The sequence below is a fragment of the Acanthisitta chloris genome, unplaced genomic scaffold (genome assembly GCF_000695815.1).
Source record: "Acanthisitta chloris isolate BGI_N310 unplaced genomic scaffold, ASM69581v1 scaffold7613, whole genome shotgun sequence".
NCBI lineage: Eukaryota > Metazoa > Chordata > Aves > Passeriformes > Acanthisittidae > Acanthisitta > Acanthisitta chloris.
Window position 1 is genome coordinate 63954 of NW_008664614.1, and position 20551 is coordinate 84504.

The 20551-nt window shown below is 45.6% G+C and overlaps 1 protein-coding gene across 1 annotated transcript in view; it reads left to right on the forward strand.

The window, feature by feature from the left end:
• CHCHD3 (coiled-coil-helix-coiled-coil-helix domain containing 3) overlaps positions 1–20551 on the forward strand; it is a gene marked incomplete at its 5' end in the record, with an annotated part of 106946 nt that overhangs the window by 62726 nt on the left and 23669 nt on the right. The gene's annotated exons all lie outside the window — the stretch shown is intronic.

Sequence of the window (20551 nt, forward strand, 5' to 3'; positions counted from 1 at the left end):
ACCTTCTGCTCTCTGCACCTCCTGCCAGGAGGTGCAGCCAGGTGGGGTGGGGTCAGGCTCCCAGGGAACAAGGGGCAGGACAAGGGGCAACACCTTGAACTATGCCAGGGGACATTTAGGTTGGATATTGGGAAAATTCCTTGATGGAAAGTGTTGTCCATCCCTGGCACAGCTGCCCAGGGTCACCATCCCTGGAGGGGTGTCACAGCCTTGTGGATGTGGCAGTTGGGGACATGGTCAGTGGTGGCCTTGGCAGTGCTGGGAATGGTTGGACTCAATGATCTCAGAGAGACCTTGAACTATGCCAGGGGACATTTAGGTTGGATATTGGGAAAATTCCTTGATGGAAAGTGTTGTCCATCCCTGGCACAGCTGCCCAGGGTCACCATCCCTGGAGGGGTGTCACAGCCTTGTGGATGTGGCAGTTGGGGACATGGTCAGTGGTGGCCTTGGCAGTGCTGGGAATGGTTGGACTCAATGATCTCAGAGAGCTTTTCCAACCCAAATACTTCTGTGATTCTAGGAGAGAGTTCCAAAGTCTCGAGTGCTTCAGACAAACTGCAGATAATAATTTGATTCCTAATACCTGCAGCTATATAAAAACAGATCTTTATAAATGCTGTTTTAGAGTCTCTGCAGAACTCTCAGTTGGCTCTGGCACCACTCAGGAGGAGGCTGCATGCACCAAGCTGTGCTGAACCTCCAGTCCATGACTTAGTTACTGAGGAGCAAAATAACTGGCAGTTTGGGGTTCTCTGCTTCAGTGGCCATCCCTGGGAAAGGATCCCTCTGGAAAAATTAGTCACTCTGAGCAGTCAAGAGGCTGAGGCAGTTCCACCTCCAGCTGTTCTCCACCCACACCAAAAGGCAGTGTAAGCACATGGGTTGAGTCCTACAAGGACAACATTAACCCAAAATCACAAGAGCAACCCAAGCACGAAGAGAAATAACCTGTTGGCAGGGCTGGTGTAAATTGGTATCCTTCTCCACCCACTTGAAGACATGGTTTAGCTGGGGCCTTGGCAGTGCTGAGGGAGCAGTTGGACTTGATGGTCTTAGAGGGCTTTTCCAACCTGAACAATTCCATGTTTCTACAATTCTGTTAGCGTGTGGAGCTGTCAGTGTTATGTTGGATGCACTCAGTTTTAACAGTTAGCAAGTTGCTGCCCTGGGATAGTTCTTTGCCCATTCCATCATCTCTCCACGTGGCCTGGGTGAGTGCAGTGGCCTTTGTGTGGGGAGAATCCTCCACCAGCCAGGGCTGAGTGCCAGATCTGAGCCTGAGAATACAGACATTAAGTTCAGGGAATGTGATACACTTATCTGCATCCGTTTCTTTCACGACTTAAACGCTGAGGAAGGATTTGCAAATCCTGAGTTGGGCACTTAATTTGGGGATTCTCCTTACCATGTTGGCTGTCAAGGAGCATTAACCTTAAGGTAAGATGAGCACACAGAGCACAAAGCTCTGAGCTGATGGCACATACTATACCAGGTGTTAAATAGTATTATCCATCCTGCTTGCTACAGTAAATAGGATTTTGCTATTATGATGTGTCAGGATTTTCAGGGAAATCAAATTTACTAGACACTAAACTGCCATCCTGACTGCTGAGCAGCTTTATTCTGGGAGCTTGTATTCAGCCTAATCCTGTTGGTAGGAAATGCTTAGACCGATTGTGTGGGGAAATTATAACTTAATGATCTCTTCCTTTTTTCTATTCAAGGCTTAGAATGGCCCAACATGCTTTGCAGTGATAGCCCCAGTGCTGAGCTAAGGAGCTGAGGCTCAGCTTCCAGCCAAGAATTGGCTTTTTGGAGGTGTTTGTAAGCAACAGAAGTGCTCAGGTGCCAACAGTGCGAGTCCCACAGTTGTTCAGGTGCCTCAGAGCCTTGTTTACCTTTTCAGATCTCAACAACTGAACAATCAGAAGCTGTTTGTTGGGTTTTCTGTAAACTGGAGTTTGCAAGATGTAGATAACAGAGGGCACTGTGATAAAGCAGGATAATAACCACCAATGTTTTCATTCCCTGCAACACATTTTAGTGATTTCAAGATTTTTTTTCGCCTCTTATTTGTTTTGAGTTATCAGCCTGTTTGCTTTTCGTGATCTCCCACGACTGTATCAGCAAGAATTTCATAAGCAGGGGATGATTCTGCTCTCACCTCGTGTGTTCAGAAGTTTGTATTTAATAGAGCAAACATGCTTATTTTCCCCATGTGGGTGTTGCGTTCCTCCACCTCTTCCATGACCAGCAGGGGTGTAGGTGCAGAGTTTGGAGACTTGAGGCTGGACCCAGCAAAGTAGGGAATTATTTTGGCTGATGGTATTATACTGAGCACCTCAGGGAGAGGCAGGGAAAGCTCAGCAAGCTTCGTGTCCTTGTCCCCATGAAGACATGGAATTAGCTCTAGCAGTCTCTGAATATCCATGGTTTGAGGGGAAACTGGTTCCATCATTCCTACTTGTCTTTTTCAGATACTCCCAGTGGTTTTGTCTTGTGTCTCTTTGTCTCTGTTTCTCTCTCTCTCCCTTTCCATATCAAGTAAATATATATCTCTGCACACACATATCCTGGAGCCTGACTGGGAGAGCTGGGGGTGTTCACCTGGAGAAGGGAAGCTCCAGTGGGACCTCAGAGCTCCTTCCAGTGCCTCAAGGGGCTCCAGGGGAGCTGCAGAGGGACTTGGGATGAGGCCTGGAGGGACAGGACACAGGGAATGGCTTCAAACTGACTAGATGGGATATTGGGAAGGAATTCCTGGCTGGGAGGTCTAATGGAAGGTGTCCCTGCCCATGGCAGGGGCTGGAGCTAGGTCATCCCTCCCATCCCATTGTTTTGCCCTGTTTCTATCTGCCTGGCTCTGAGTTTCTCTGCCTCTCCCTCCCCTGTCACATAAACACATATGTGTATGCAGACACACACTTTCTATCAATACATTAACTCTCTTGCCAAACACTTTTCTGATAGAAGCAATAAAACACATTAAAGCTTCCCTTTGATGGATTCTGCCCAATGCCATATCATATCAGTGGTAATGAATTGTGTTATTTCTGGGAAGTTTGTGGTGTCTTTGCTTCTCTAAATGGATATTCAGCTGCGACAACAAGTTCTTTCAGTTCCCCCAAATCGCTGAGGAGAAAATCAAGATATATTCATTTCTCATTTTACACTTGGGCCAAGAGACTTTCCTGTGTCTGAGCTCATGTGCTGCAGCAGGGAGATAAAAGCAGGAGTTCATCAGACTTTGCCAGTGCTTTGTATTTCCATTTTCCTCATGCAAACCACCCTTTTTAGCACTGACCAGAGCGTAATGTTTTTGTCACTTTAGCATAATAAAGCTGTCAGCCCAACCTGTGATCTTCCTTCCTCTTGCCAATAGTAGAAAATTTCTCTCTTCAAATTCCATTCTGTTTGGGGGATTGAGCTTTTGTTGAAGGCTCCTTGCCTGGCAGGTTGAGATTAGGAAACTTGCTACCAATTTCAATATCTGAAACCTGCACCTGAGTGACAGCCTGAGCTGGAGCCTTTGCTGCATTAATGCTTTGCCTCTGTATCTTGCTGAGCCACAACAATTGAGTTTCAGCCTTATTTCATATTTTTTCTCCTCATAATCTTTTATTTACAGTTTAGGACTAAGTAGCTAAGATGTTTTTTATTAAACACACACCTCACCCTTATATTATTTTCCTAAGGGCAGCAAAATTGCAGAGAGGTTCATGTTCACCCTGAGCAATACCTGGTTGAGTCTCATCCCTCACTATCCCACACCCAATCAATGGCAGTGCTGAAATGCTGCTTAACAACAAAATGAGGAGTTGTTCCACATTGAATAGAAGGGATTGATGTTTCTCTGAATGTTTGGTTATAGATTAGTTTGCCATTCTGGATGTGAGTCTTTGTGGAGAACAACAAAGAGTGTGATAACTAATATTCCAGGCTTTTTTTTTCCCTCTGGGCAATGAGACTCCTGATAACTTTGAATGTGTAACCACTACTTTCACACAGGTTGTTTGCAGTCTCTTTTTGACTTCTCCAGTGTGTGCAAAACAAGAGTTTAGGAAGGTGTTGGATTTTTGGTAGTTTTAGTTTGGGAAAAAAGATGACTAGTTCAAGGGTTTTTTCAGAAGACCTAGGGGTGATGTTCTGGATGGAAACTGATAGCTCATAGTCCTGGAGCAGGGATGTGTTTATAGAATTATGGAGTAGTTTGGATTGAAGGGACCTTGAAGATTATCCAGTTCCACCCCCTGCCCTGGGCAGGGACACCTCCCACCAGCCCAGGCTGCTCCAAGCCCCATCCAGCCTGGCCTAGAACCCTCCAGGGATGGAGCAGCCACAGCTGCTCTGGGCACCCTGTGCCAGTGCCTCAGCACCTCCCAGCCAGGAATTCCTTCCCAATATCCCACCTGTCCCTGCCCTTTGGACTTTAAGGTCCCTTTCCACCCACACAATCCTGTGATTCCAACATCTCAGGCACCACTGAAACCAAAGCAGTCCAGAAGCATTGGTGCAGCTCTGAAAGGATGTTGGGAGGAGAGCTGGGTGATGCTTTCCCTCTGTGTGATGGGAGGGCTGGGAATCCCAGTGAGCAGGACCTGCCTGTGTGTGCAGCACACATCTCCCACGGGATGGGTGTCCCAGGGGAGCTCCTGCAGGATCCTAACGAGGTTGTTCATGCAGCACAGCTCACTTTGAGGAATACAAAGCAGCTGAAGGCAAACACGTCTCGGCCACCTCCAGTGATCCTGTCTGGTCTGTTTTCATGGATTCTTTCATCTGTGCTTCTCCCCTTCTTAAGGAGCAGGAGGGAGAATTCTGTTCGTAGGCAAAATGGAAGCGACTGAAGTAATTTGTCATGTGAATGTTAAAAACTGTGTTTATCACTTTGCATAGGAGATGGCAAAATGTTTTAACATATGGGGAGTTAATGAATAAGCAGCTTTCACTTCACCAGGGTCTGTTCCCTCCTCCCACCACCTTCCCTTGCAGAAGCTGAAGTTTGGGAACAAATCCTGTGCTAAGTTAACACTCTATTAAAGCCACGCTCAGGGAGGTAGTTTGTGGGACTTCTTTGTCAGGGTAACCTATTTAGAAACTGCTGTGACTCTGAATTGAGTCACCTGAGAAGTAAAACCCTGAATGTTTCGACTACCTCCTAGAGAATGCACTGGTTATATATATATGGAATAATTCCACAGGAATGATCCTTCAGTCTCTTTCAGATTCCTCAGAATTTGATGGAAATATTTTTCCTTGAACTTGTTTATATTTGTAATATATTCTTATATTCCTTTCTTAGATATACTTTCTTATATAGATGATTTCTTATATAGACTCTATTAAATTGGTCTTTGTTCTCTTTGGTTTTGGGCAGGATGACCATTAGATGTGAAAAACAAAAAGTGGAATACAGATCAGTGTCTTTTTTCACTTGTTTTGTTCCCTGTGCTTTCATAGAATCATAGAATTTAGGGGTTGGAATGGACCTTACAGATTCTCTAGTCCCACCCGCTGCCCTGGGCAGGGACACCTCCCACCAGAGCAGGTTGCTCAAGGCTTTAGCCAACCTGGAATGAAACACTGCCAGGGTTGGGGCAGCCACAGCTTCCCTGGGCAGCCTGGGCCAGTGTCTCACCACCCTCACAGCAAAAACTTTTTTCTCACATCCAACCTAGACTTTCCCTCCTTCAGTTTGAACCCATTACCCGTTGTCCTATCACTGCAGTTCCCAACAGAGTCCCTCTCCAGCCCCTTGTAGCAAAATTCTGTATTTTTCTGTGTTCTAAAATAGTGACTTTAAAGGAGGGAGAAGGAACAGGATGATCAGGGTGGTTTGTAGGAAGAGAGTTGGAGAAAATAGGAGAGGAGAAAGAAAAACAGGGTAATGGACTTCGTGACAACTCAAGTGACAACTTCCTTTCAGCCAAGTGTTTGCTTTAAAGAGCAAAACCAATTTGTCTTGGGCATTACTCAGATTTCTTTAAAAGCCCTGACACCCCATTCCTTCAGAAGAGATGAAATAGGTGGCACTGAGTTTCTGTATTCGTGAGATCCTTCCTGGAAAAATAACTTGTCATTTTTGCACCAATCCTTCTAAGCTTGAAGTTTCTTCTCTTTTTTAATCCTGATTTAACTGTTTTCCACCCTGTTTATGGGATCTGTGTCTGGTAACAGAAGTAGCTCTAGATCTGCTGTGCAGGGGCTGATTTTCCTCCTGCTTTTAGTTGGGATGTTGCCCCAGCAGAAGTATCAGTGACCCCTCAGAACTGGGACAGGGGCAGAGATGCTCTGCCAGGCTGGGAATGTGTTCAGTCCTAGTTTAGCCTGTCAGAGAGGGTTGAAAGTTGCTCATCTCAGGCCTTTTGAAGCAAAAAACTGTTTCTACCCAGAGCTGTGGCTTCTCTGGGTGTTTTTATTCACATGCAGATTGCTGTGCCTCCAAAGGCCTTTTCTTTAGAAATCAGGAGGATAATCTTGTGTTTGAAATGGGAGATGCTCTCCTGCCTCTTCGGAAATCTTCATGTCTTCCCCACCTCAGAGGGCTTAACCCTTGGTGTCACCAAACTGGAATATGGATTCATGCACAGGAAAACACCCAAACAGAGCTGTGGTAATTAGGAAGCAAATTCAAATGAGCCATACAGAGGAATTCAACCATATGTCTAATCCTCAGAAACTAATAGGATTTTTTTAAATATCCTACCTTAATAAAATTTTACTGGTTTTTAGTATCTGGTATCACTTTAATCCAATTTAAAGTTGTTTCTCCTGCAACAGAAATTATTGTCTATGTATTATCGACTTAAATTCCTTGTTCCTCATAGACCGAGACAATAATACAGGATATTTTTTGGTGGTTGATACCATATGTATCTTTAAAAGCATTGCAGATAATTGTTGCTCCATGCCAGCTCAGATGCTGTTTGTGCCAAGCTTCCTATGGATTTCAGTACCTCATGGAATCCTGGAATGGTTTGGGTTGGAATGGACCTTAAAGATCACCTAGTTCCATCCCTGTGCCATGGGCAAGGACACCTCCCCCCGGCCCAGGCTGCTCCAAGCCCCTTCCACCCTGGCCTGGAACACTCCCAGGGATGGAGCAGCCGCAGATTCTCTGAACAACCTGTGCCAGTGTCTAACTGGAACTCCTGCTCTTTCATGCCCTGGGAAATTCACCATTTATTCATTGCTTCAGTTTCTCCAAGCAAGGGAAAAACAGTGGAATCACCCAGATCCCACTTTGTCAGTGAATTCCTGCCAGGAGCTGAAGGGGCTCCAGGGAAACTGCAGAGAGACTCTTGGGTAGGAGCTGCAGGGACAGGACAAGGAGCAATGGGGAGAAATGGAAAGAGGGAATTGAGATTAGATATGAGGAAGAAGTTTTTGCTGTGAGGGAGGTGAGACACTGTCCCAGGTTGCCCAGGGAGGCTGTGGCTGCCCCAACCCTGGCAGTGTTTCATTCCAGGTTGGATGAGCCTTGAGCAACCTGCTCTGGTGGGAGGTGTCCCTGCCCAGGGTAGGGGTTGGGGCTGGGTGATATCTGAGCTCCATCCCAACCCCTAAACAACCCGTGAATTCTCTGATAGATGCTATGGACAGAGATATCACACAGTTTAGTGTCTAGAGAAGTGAGTAAGAATTGAAATCTTTTCTATTAACCATTTTGTTCAGCAACATGTCTGGAAACTGAAGGTGTGATTTGGAGTTGCTATTTACTCCTTTCTGGCATAACTTGTCCAACAGGTGTGCACAACAGTTGCATTTCTGAACACATTTCATCTTTTCATATCAGATATGGTTGTTTTTCATATGGGGCAGTTATTGCTGCACGTGGATTGCTGTTTAGTGCCTCGAAACAGCATAATGCAGGTTACAAAAGTATATATTAGAGGCAGTTGTGGATTGTGGTGAATGATATCTCATGCATTAGTTTCCAGCAAACCCTACTTTGTGGGATTTACAGCTGCATTAGGTGCTGGATGTCTCTGTGGCTTTTGGGATTATGAGAGTATTATGGAGATTTTCACTCTTTTTCTCATTGCCATCTCCCCATGGGTCTCAGTTGTGTGAGTTTTTATTCAGCAGGTAATGCTGGAAGGGAACATAACATGCCCAAATGATCTTTTGTGGAAGCTTGGAATTGTTCAATGAGGTGTAAGAGGGAGAGGTGATTCTCCCCCTCTGCCCTGCTCAGGTGAGATCCACCTGCAGTGCTGCTCCAGCTCTGGGCACCAACAGCAGGAGGATGTGGAACTGGAGCAGCTCTGCCCTGGAGCCAGGCTGGGAGAGCTGGGGGTGTCCACCTGGAGAAGAGAAGCTCCAGGGAGACCTCAGAGCCCCTTCCAGTGCCTCAAGGGGCTCCAGGAGAGCTGCAGAGGGACTTGGACAAGGGATGGAGGGACAGGACACAGGGAATGGCTTCCCACTGCCAGAGGGCAGGGACAGGTGGGAGACTGGGAAGGAATTCCTGGCTGGGAGGTGCTGAGGCACTGGCACAGGGTGCCCAGAGCAGCTGTGGCTGCTCCATCCCTAGGAGTGTTCCAGGCCAGGTTGGATGGGGCTTGGAGCAGCTTGGGCTGGTGGGAGGTGTCCCTGCCCAGGGCAGGGGGTGGGACTGGATGGTGTTTAAGGTTCTTTCCAATCCAAACCATCCTGTGATTCTCTAAGGAGAAAAGGAGATTGTTTTGGATTAAGAGAGGAGCCACAGTCTGAACTCAGAGCTCCAGGAACCTCTTTTTCAGGGAGTGACATTCCCACCCTGTGTGTCAGACCCTTGGGAGCTCTGTCTGTCCTTACTCAGGACACCTTGGTGTCATTTCCTGTAGTTGGAGCTGTTCAGTTTGGTGTGTTCATAGGCAAAATTGTTACTATCTTCACTGTCTTGTCCCTTTAATCCCAGTGAATAGGTTCAGTCTTTTTTGCCTTCACACTTCCAACTAACTCATTGCCAACCAAACACTCCCCATGAAATGAATCCAGCCCAGACTGTATTCATTGCACCTTTCAAACAGCTTTCATGATCTTCCTTCCTTCTGAAGAGTTTACTGCTGCTTCTGTCACTTAATTTCTTGAAACTTTCTTTAATTATATGTTTAAAATAATGTGCAGAATGTTGATGACTTGAGAAGCTCTTGAGGCTGAGCAGACAAGCCTTTCATAGGATCTCAACTGAGCAAAACAAAGTGTTGCTGTGTATAGGTGAGATGAATTATTGGGTAATAGTGGGGGTTGGACTTCCTTTTGTTAGAAAATAAGAAGGTTTTTCTTTAAAAACCACGTTTTCAAAAGCAGAAATTGACCCTTTTAAATGCAGAGAACTTCAATGAATTTCTTTGCTTTGAGTTGTTGCCACGAACTGACAAGGGATGATTTCAGATGCTTGTAAAATTGAAAGAACTTGTGAAAAAAACTGAAAAGTCCTTGCAAGACCTGTGCTTTTATAGTGGAAAATCAAGTGTAAAATGCTCTGTGTGTTTGTACCATGCAATGTGGGGAATATTTTTGAAGTGGGAGTTTTACCTGTGGTTGACACAACAAGGATTTATTGACAATATTTGAGGGAACATTTGATGTCTTTTTACTTGAGCAGATGCAATTAAAACAGGTTTTCAGCCACACGAACCTGTTTTTGGGTGGTTCTGAGTTTGTTGGGAGGATTTTAACTTCCTTTCTTGTTGAGGCTTTAAGAAATTGGAGATAAATTGAGAGTTTCGGTGTTCATGTGCCATAAATACAATTCCTGGTGGCCTGATCCATCGGGCACAGGTATTTCCACAGAATGAGGAACATCCTTTGAGGTGCTCAAGACTCAGCTGGACAAGGTTCTGAGCAACGTGGTGTAGTTGGAGCTGAGGGCTTGGAATAGGTGATCTGCTGTGACATTCAGTAGCTTACAAGGATGTAAAATCAGAGATCCTGAGCTGGAAGAGACACATAAGGACCATGGAGTCCAACTCTTGGCTCTGCACAGGACACCCCAACAATGCACCCTGTGCCTGAAAGTGTTGTCCCTACAAGGTATTTCCAGATCTTAGAATAGCAAAAGGGATGTTTTTCCCATGCTGGGTTTGAGACAGTTGACCAAATCAAAGCTGTGAGAGCTTTGAAGAGTCCCTTTGGTATTGTGGAGGGAGAAAAGATTTTGCCTATATCAAGTTCATTCTCAGTGCTCCCATACTCTATAATACACACTTTTTTGGCCAGTGCTCTCAGGGATAGGGTGTGATTATCAGGGATGTCCTGGGCAGGGTCAGGAGTTGTGCTCAGTGGTCCTTGTGGGTCCCTTACGGCTCTGAAGAACATTCAGTGTTTCTGTGACAATGTTACATAAATAAAATGCCAAAATCCAAACGTACAAGTCTATATATTACCAGGCAGGTGTGTAATCAATACAGAGCTATAATTTATCCTGCCAGACCTGTGGCTTTGAGGAATGAAGGAGAGTTATAAGTGATTGTGGTTGGATTTCTGGTAGTTTGAAAAGAGCTCCTGTGTGTAACTCTTCTCTCAGTTGTTATGTGTTACATAGATATAATACAAGTGTGTAACAGTGTTTGCCAAAGAGAAGTTGGTCTGAATTTGTATATCCCAGGATGGTTTGGGTTGGAAGGGACCTTCAAGATACTCTAGTTCCACCCCCTGTCATGGGCAAGGACACCTTCCACTACCCCAGGTTGCTCCAGGCTCCATCCAACCTGGCCTGGAACACTCCAGGAACGAATCCCATCCTAAGAGACAAATACCAAAGCCAGGTTGGATAAAGCCTGGAGCAACCTGCTCTGGTGGGAGGTGTCCCTGCCCAGGGGGTTGGGGCTGGAGGATCTCTAAGCTCCATCCCAACCCCTTAACATACTGTGATACTCTGATAATACCAGCACAGCTAGAGGGATTAGTAGAGCTACACGGACAGATTTGGTGTTCCCACCAATTCCCAAACAAATGGATACGATGGGAGAGGACTCTGTGTAACACAGAGTGTGTTTGCAACTCTGAATCTCTTCAGACTAATGAGGGAGAGGTGAAAGGCTGTGGATGTCTGGAGAAATACAGTACAGCACAAGGAATCACTTAAAATGGAAAGGGAAAATTGAGATGACAGTGGGAGAACAGACACAGGTGGGACACAACATACACTAAATACCTGTGGGATGGTTGGAAGGCAGAATAACATCTCCTGCTGGAAAGATGCACCGAGCACTGCAGGAGGGAGATTGAAATGGGTAGGAGGAATAAACAGAACCTGTGGAGAATGCAGGGAAAAGGAGCCCAGTAAATAGTGGGAATCATCTTTAGAGGTCACAAAACATAGCTATAAATTATGAATGTTTGTACCAATCTGCATTTGAATGATTTGGCCTCGTGTATCATCCAACTCTAGGAATTTTGTGCCTTGTTGAGAGCAATTCAACCACTTTTTTTGCTTCCGAATCAATGTGTTTGGTGCTAATAATGACACTGTGCCCTGCTGAGGTTCTTAGTCTCTTTTCTATAGGCTCTGGCTTTGGATTTTGATTGCTGAGGGAGAAGCTCACCTGCCTCAGTGCTGCTTGTCCTTCAGCAGGCAGTTTCCTGCAGAATGGCACTGCTGGGACCCTCTGTTGTAAGAGCATTGAAGAACTCTCACATTAGTTTGATTTAAACATGCTCAGAGCTCGTTTCCTTTCTTGCCTCACTAAACACGAGCAGAGTTCTCAGTCTAGCTTGAGTGTAAAACAGAGTTTCCTTGGATTCGGGTGCTTATCAGTCATCCAAACAAATCCATACATTATTTTTCACCTAGGAATTTTGATCTCCTCAGTGTTTTTTGTTGCACCAGTCCTGATGTTTCCTCACTGTTTGCACGTGGTGCTCAAAGCAGCTGCAAAAGACCATCCTTGAAGTATTTGAGCTGCTTCATCATCACTAAAACCTGTTACTGATAGGTAGTTTTTTACAGTTTTGCTTTTGTTGTGCAGCATCAGTTGTCAGACAGTTGATATTTTGTGATTGAAAGACTTTTCTGCCTTGTTACCTCATGGGTGGTTTGAAATGGGCCATGGACTTTGCACAGTGACAGATGATCTCTCCATATTCACCTCCTGTTCACTCACCTGCCCATCCTGACATCAGCAGAACCTTTTCACCTGGCAGTGATGCAAAGAGATTCCATCACTGACAGTTTCTGTGTCAGCAGTATCCAGAACAAGGTGTGTTGGTCTGACCAAAGCACGAGGACTTTGGTGGGAGTGATCAAAGTCATTCTTCAGTCTGTGTATCACAGAATGGTTTGGGTTGGAAGGACCTTAAACACCATCCAGTCTCACCTCCTGCCCTGGGCAGACACACCTCCCCCAGCCCAGGCTGCTCCAAGCCCCATCCAACCTGGCCTGGCGCATAGCCCCAGCTGCTCTGAGCAACCTGTGCCAGTGTCTCACCACCCTCCCAGACAGGAATTCCTTCCCAATATCCCATCTGTCCCTGCCCTCTGGCAGTGGGAAGCTATTCCCTGTGTCCTGTCCCTCCATCCCTTGTCCAAGTCCCTCTGCAGCTCTCCTGGAGCCCCTTGAGGCACTGGAAAGGGGCTCTGAGGTCTCCCTGGAGCTTCTTTTCTCCAGGTGGACACCCCCAGCTCTCCCAGCCTGGCTCCAGGGCAGAGCTGCTCCAGCCCTTGGAGCATCCTCATTGTCGTGTCTTGTAACAGGCTCAGGAAAATATGCACCAACAGGCAGTGAAAAATTATGAAGTGAAAATAATGGAAAATCTGAATATTGTGGTTTACAACAATAAGTGCAGTTCCTGATCTGGTCCTAGTGACAAGTGCCTTTTCCCACTAGGAGGTTGTAAAGGATGCTGAGGGCACTTATGTTTTAATACCTCAATTGTTCCATTCTCTCAACCTTTCCCAGGATCAGCCAGGCTGGAAGGGACCACAGTGGCTCATCTGGTCCAACCTCCCTGCTCTCCTCAGAGCAGAACTGCTCCATCCCTCTGTCCATCTTGGTGCCTCCTCTAGACTGGTCCATGTCCTTCCTGTGCTGAGCACCCCAGAGCTGGATGCAGCACTCCAGGTGGAGTCTCACCGGAGCAGAGCAGAGGGGCAGTAGTGTCAGTGCCTCTCTCCTGAGACAGTTCCCTGAGAAAAATTGTGCTGTCAGCTCAGAAAATCACAGTCAGAACTTGTTGAAGCTGTGTTGGAGGGGCAGGCACAGGCCTGAGTGGTGACACTGCTGCCAGGGCTGCTGTATGGAGAGGGACAGAATGTTTAGAGCTGCTTCTAAGAACTTTATTCCTGGTCTCTTGAGAGCTGCTGCAGAAGTATTAGTATTGTGCTGTTGAGAAAATGGTAATCTTGCACTCATTGTGCCCCAAGGCAGCCAATCTAAGCAGCAGTGAGAGTGGGAGATCTAATAAACAGAGCTCAACTCAGCTACTTTCCATTTCTTTGAGAGAAGATGGAGCTAATCTGTGATTCTTTATGTTGGGCTTGTGCCACAAGATGAATGTCACATCCAGCTGCAGAGCAGATTGCACAGCTACAAGCCAAACCAGATTTTCATTCTGATATCAGATCTATTGCTGACTCCAAGTTTACATATTTATAGAGTTATTTGGGCTGAAAGGAGCCTTGGGAGGTCCAACCACCTGCTCAGAGCAGCAGCAGCACTGAGACAGAGGAGATTAGGAGGGGTTTGTCCAGTCAGATCTTTGGTGACCTCCAAGGCTGGAGATACCACAACATAGAATCACAGTCAGGTTGGAAAAGACCTCTGAGATCATGAAGTCCAACCAGACCATGGCATTAGGTGTCCATGTGCCATTTTAGGGGGCAAAATCCTGGAGGAATAATACCCACTGGAACCTTGGGGAGAATGCAGGGAAAGGGGTGAGGCTGAGAGGGCAAATTATAAACAGGAGCCACTCAGATGAGGCATCTTGGCATCAGGAGGAGACGTAAATGTAGTTGTGCATTTCCACGTAGATCTCTGAGCACATTTGTATTAACAACAGTGCTACAATTACATGCAGATTAGCTGCTTGGCTGAATAGCTGTAAGAACTTTGAATAGATTTGTCCTTTTCACAAAGGTTTTCATTTTCTTTGGCAGCTCTGAGTGTTAACAAATTAGAGATCGATGTTCTACCAGGGCAGAAGAGTGAAGTGAAGCATAACTCAGGAGAAACTTCAGAGACATTAACAGTTGCAGTTAAAGGTATTAGTTAGTGGTGCCTGAAAAACAGAATTGGAAATTCAAAAGAAAAGGTCAAAGAATACACTATTTCCCCTGTTTTCTGCTGATAACTGAGTTAAAGACTTTGCCTCACTTGCTGCACACTGAATGAATAATCTTGGGCAAACACACGTGTCGTGGAATCCAGCAGTGATGGGAAGTGAATTGTCTTCTTGGAGAGCATTTGCCCAGATCCAGCATGTGTTGCTCCTTTGTTTCAGAGAATTCCAGACTGGTTTGGGTTAGGAAGGACCTTAGAGATGATCTAGTTCCAACCCCTGCATTGGGCAGGGACACCTCCCACCAGCCCAGGGGTTTTTGAGGGGATCATAGTCCTGTCTCTTTCTGTGGCATCTTCAGGGTATCTGTTTGCTTTTCTACCCCTCTGTAAAAACAGGTCCATGGTGACATGGGTGTCCAAAATCCTCCTTTCAGTCCCTAACAGTTCAGACATCTGTTCTGTCAGAGGGACAGTCTGGTCCTGAGCAAGTTTCTTCCTGGACATAAGGGGGAAATGAGGTTCTATAAAGGCAGAAGAGAGAGGGAATTACACTTGAAGTTGAGCCAACACAGGAAATAGGGAGCTCTAAGCAAACTCCACCAAAATCCTGATAATCAGTCTGAGTCTGAACTTCCTTATCCAGATGTCCTCTGTAGGCTTAGTCCAGGATCCCAGATTGCTGCCTGAGTTTCTTTTTAATTGGGAGGCTTCTCTTTCAGTCCTTCTGCTCTCTCCCTGCCTTGCAGCTACTTCTCTTGCTCCTAGCACATCAAAATTTCTCCTCTGCTATGAAATGACATCCCCTGACCTGCCCATGCACCGTTAGTCTCTATTTTTGAGTGGTCCTGGTCATCTTAGTTACATGGTCAAAGTCTCTCATGGAGGGATCTGTTGGCTGCTTCCCTGAAGGTCCTTTAATGCTGCAGTTCAGGATTGGAAAACTTGTGTGTTTTGAGCAGCAACCATTGTTTTATGGAGAGATGCTCCATTTGGATAGCTATTCCTAAAAGCTGAGTGCCTTATTTTCAGGTACAGAGAACTTTCTGGTCCCTCCAGTGGGTTCTGCTGACAGTCCCAATGAAGACAATCCATCCTCTCATCCAAAAAGGAGCTCATAATAGGATGTAGAAACAAGAGCAGAAGTCTGAAGTGTTATGTAAGTTGCTTAAATATGGATTTGGACATCCTTTGTTTCATCTCTGGAGTTAAAACTGCAGCAATTGGCTGGATAGAGCAGCTGCATCAAATGAGAGGAGTCATAACTTGTATAAAGAATAACTTGTCTAGAAATTCAAGCACAGGCCTGAGCTGATGACATTTCAGAAAAGATTACTCCGTCCATAGATCACTTTGAGGCACAATGAAGATGCAGCATTACTTGGGACTCTGTAGGATGTTATATGCTTGGCTTTCCAGAGCTTATTAAAATCAATTCAGAGACAAATAGAAGTTGTAAATTCAACTGAAAATGCCATAAAAATGGTCATATTTATAAAGCTGTAATTCCATATAATTTGGGACTGGGGTGTAAGCACAATAGAGTGGATAATATTATCCTCATTTTGTTACTTCTTCTTCCCTAATTCCTTCTCTCCTCGCTCACTTGCTGGTTTTGGTGACAACTTCACAGATCAAACAGGACTGGAGGTTTTAAGTTTGTTTCTTCCAATTTTGCCATTTTCTTTGTAATCCATGTGTCTAATTTGAGCCCAGAGGAGGCCACAGAGATGCTCCAAGGGCTGGAGCAGCTCTGCCCTGGAGCCAGGCTGGGAGAGCTGGGAGTGCTCACCTGGAGGAGAGAAGCTCCAGGGAGACCTCAGAGCCCCTTCCAGTGCCTCAAGGGGCTCCAGGAGAGCTGAGAGGGACTTGGACAAGGGATGGAGGGACAGGACACAGGGAATGGCTTTTCACTGCCAGAGGGCAGGAACAGATGGGATATTGGGAAGGAATTCCTGGCTGGGAGGTGCTGAGACACTGGCACAGGGTGCCCAGAGCAGCTGTGGCTGCTCCATCCCTGGGAGTGTTCCAGGCCAGGTTGGATGGGGCTTGGAGCAACCTGTGTCAGTCTTGAGTTTGGGTTAAAATATGTGAAACAACTTCATTATGGCTCTGGAAGTCTTCTCTTTTCAGGCCTTCAGGTCTCAGGCTGTGTGTCAACACAGTGATTAAACAAAGTGCTCCGTATCATACACAAATGGGTTTGTTAAAGATACTGAGATGAAATGGGCAGAAGTTCAATTAAGGAAGGGGAAAAAAAAGAAAAGCCTAACTGCAGCAGAAATGGATTGAAAAGAGGCAAAGAAAACTTCCCAATTTGCCTTTCAGGGCACAGGATAATCTTTGCTGCTGAGGCTTTGAGTCCTTCTGTGGGGGAGGATGAGAAGGGAAAAGAAGTCTTTAAATTAAAAATTCTCCCCTGATTCTCAAAGGTGCCAAACAGCCCAAGCTCTCGGTTCCTTTGGTGGGTGGAGCAGGTGCTGAGCTGAGCTGAAGTCAAGCTGAGCTCATTTTTGTCTTTCCCAGCACTAACTCGAAGCAAAGGGCACATTTGTCTCTTTTGTGTGCAAGTCAAATGTCTTTTTGCTTTGTCAAATAAACTGTTAACTACATAACTATTCAATTTAATTAAAAAAAAGTATTAAATAGGTTGCATGAATGTTGCTCTCATATTGAATCTGGTCAGGGCTTGAAGAGCTAAAGGGCTTAGAAGAACAAATTCAATGCCCAAGTCAGTCCTGGCTGCAGTAAAAACACTTTCAGCACATTTGTAATGAACATATAGGTGATGTATCTCTGGTGAAATTAAATGAGGGATCTCAAGTTCTCCTGCTTCTTTTGATAATCTTTTATCAGTTTGGATGACACAAGATCTCTCAGAACTTTAGCTGCCTGCAAATCTGAAGATTTTCAGCAGAGAGTAAAACATGTTCTTGTGCTTTGAGGTCCCAGTGCAGACAAAACAGTGACCTTCTCAGGGGCTGGAGGAATTTATTTTCTCACACAGACCTTTGAAATCAGAGCTGTCTAGAGAAATAATTCTCTTATTCCTCCACAATGTGTTCTTTAAGAAGCTTCTGCTCTTGCTTTTTCTCCAGGGAAGATTATTTCAGGGGCAAACATGGTAAAAATGCTTTTACTCATGGTCAGATCTTGTTTTTCTCTGCCTGAATTATAGCATTATTTGTATTTTCTGTGGCTCTGTGTATGTCTCAGGGCTAATTGGATAGATTTAAAGTTAAAATTGAAGTTCTCTTTAACTTCCAGCTCTCCCAGCCTGGCTCCATGGCAGAGCTGCTCCAGCCCTTGGAACACCTTCCACAGCAGCAGATAAGACTTTAAAGTGGGGAGGATCTAACTCTGTAAGCAAAGACCATTTCACAGGGCACATGCCTAAGGGATCTCAATCAAAGAGAAAAAGGAACTTGGTGAGATTATTTGCTACCATTTTAGTGGCTTATTTAGTTAGCAGAATTCTAGAATCCAAGCCCTGTCCAACCTGGCCTGGAACACTCCCAGGGATGTGCATAATGCATATTTGTATTTCTGTGGAGCCTGAGGAAATGATGTGACAGAACTATTTCCAGACTGTATTTAGGGAAATGACCAGTGCACTTTTACCTTGAGGATCAGGGAGGACTTCTAACACAAAACTCCATCTGTGGATGATGGGAAGTTTATCTCTAAACCAAGATCTGAGTGAATTTCAGTGGCGATCTGAGCCAAGAAACACTTCAGCTAAGATAACAAATGATTTCTTGATAACTGGAGTCTCCTGTAGGATTAAAACTCCTTGGCATATCTAGCAGCTCAGCTGATCACTTGAACCACAATTAAACAGCAGACCAGGTCCCCTCAGAATATTGTTTTTGTGTCAGAACTGCTCCTTCAGCCTTGAAAATGATAAAAAATTGCAATCGATCCTTACAACTGTTGTGTTCATCTTTATTGATCAGCAAAAGAAAGATAAATCACAGCCCAAATAAGCTGATAGTAGATGTTAGCATGGGAGGGGCCTGGGGGGTGATGGAGAGCTATTCATCATCTCCTGGGCCGACCTGGCTGTGCTGGGCCTGGTGTCGCCGCTGTCTCATCCCATCCCTATTGATCCCATCTACAGCCACGTGCCTGGCATTGGGCAGCTGGGATTGCTAAATGCACGGGGGTCACTGGTGTGAGGAGGATTTCATTTTCATTTTCTTCCCTGGCCAACGATGATTTATGATAAAATAAATGAGCCCAAGTTCCTTGGTTCCAGCACAAATGAGTTATTAGGTGTGCAGCTCCCAGGCAGGAGCTCTGCCAGGCTCTGTGCTCCTTGGGAGCTGTGCCTGACCTCTGACTGCAGCAGGGCTCACACAATTTGTTATCATTTGGGGCAAAAGATTAGCCTCGTGATACAATTTTACCTGTGTCTGGAGTTGGAATTTTATCTGGTGATTTCGGTGCGTTCCAGTGTTAGAATTCACAAAGAGGAACGTTGGAAGGTGAAATCCTTTAATGGAAAGGGAAGATGTTTTTCCTTTCGTTTTTGTTTCCTTAGTCCTGCCTCTTTTGGAGTTTCCACCAAGTGTTTCTGCTGGAGAGGTTCTCTTAACTGCATCCCTCATAACAAGGTTTGGCACAGACAGATGTTCCTCAGGACGTGTTTACTAACCCAGTGACCAAGGATCCTGTGTCACCTTGGACTTTCCTGGAGCAGTGATCTCTCCACTTGCAGGGGTTTACATTTTCCCCCCTAAAAGTGTTTTAGCCTTCTTGCTTTTTCATACATCAATCTCTTAGATAAATAAACTGCTTATTTTACCCCAAATTAAATTGGAATGGCACTTTGCATGTGCCAGCCATGTATGTTATAGAATCACAGAATGGTTTGGCTTGGAAGGATCTTAAAAATCATCTAGTTCCATCCTCCTGCTATGGGCAGGGACATCTTCCACCAGCTCAGGGTGCTCCAAGCCCCATCCCATCCAACCTGGCCTGGAACACTCCCAGGGATGGAGCAGCCACAGCTGCTCTGGGCACCCTGTGCCAGTGTCTCAGCACTTCCCAGCCAGGAATTCCTTCCCAATATCCCATCTAGTCAGTCTGAAGCCATTCCCTGTGTCCTGTCCCTCCATCCCTTGTCCCAAGTCCCTCTGCAGCTCTCCTGGAGCCCCTTGAGGCACTGGAAGGGGCTCTGAGGTCTCCTTGGAGCTTCTCATCTCCAGACTGAGCACCCCCAGCTCTCCCAGGCTGTGGAGACATGTTAAATGTTTTAAAGATTCAGAATCAATATTGAGGAATTAATAACTTTAAGCCATGGTATAAAGTCACAGGTTGTTAAAGTAAGGATTCAGACTGGGTTGATGCAATCACACGGTGTGTGATTTTGGAGAGATTTGTTGCCGTGTTCACATGACTCCCTGGGATGGTGAATGACTTCAAGTTAACAGGAGAGTTCTTGCAAGTGCCAGCACAACCTTTCTGCATCTCCTTGACCTGCTTCCCCCATCATCCAGAGAAAAATGGGTTGAGAGAAGTTTTGAACTGCCTTAAGTTTTCTTTACTCCTCCAACTGTGCAGCCAGGTGCTCCGTGATTACAGCTGAAGTCCAACTGTGCTGAGGCTATATAAACCTCCTGAAAAATGCCAAGTATATATTATTTAGACATGAAGCATCATAACATTGCAGTGATTTGTCTCTGGATATAGGATCATAGAATTCTCTAGGCCGGAAAAGACCTCTAAGAACATCAAGTCTAACCATTCCCAGCACTGCCAAGATCACACTGACCATGTCCCCAAGTGCCACATCCACATGGCTGTGAGATCCCTCCAGGGATGGTGACTCCACCACTGCCCCAGGCAGCTGTGCCAGGGCTGGACAGCTCTTTCCAAGAAGGAATATTCCCCTAATATCCAATCTATACCTCCCCTGACACCACTTGAGGTGTTCGCCTTGTGCTGCCCCTTTTTCCCTGGGAGCAAACACTGAGACAAAGGAGGGATTTAATTTCTCAGCCTTTTCCTTATCCTTTGCCTCACTGTGTTTCCCCCCACATCCAGCAAAGGATGGAGGTTCTCCTTGGCCCTTTGTTGCTGTTATATTTATGGAAGCTTCTTTGATCATCTTTTATGGCTGTGGCCAAGTGGAGTTCTAGTTGAGCTTTGGCCCTTCTCATTTTCTCCCCGTATGACTTCACACCATCCTTGTATTCCTCTGGAATATCCTCCCCCTTCTTCCAAAGATTAGAAACTCTCCTTGCCATTTTTCCCTGTAGAGAAGATCTGGAGCTTGATGGTCTTGTCCCACCTGCATTTGGGAAGTGAATGATTTGGAGGAGCTGAGTGAAAGGCAT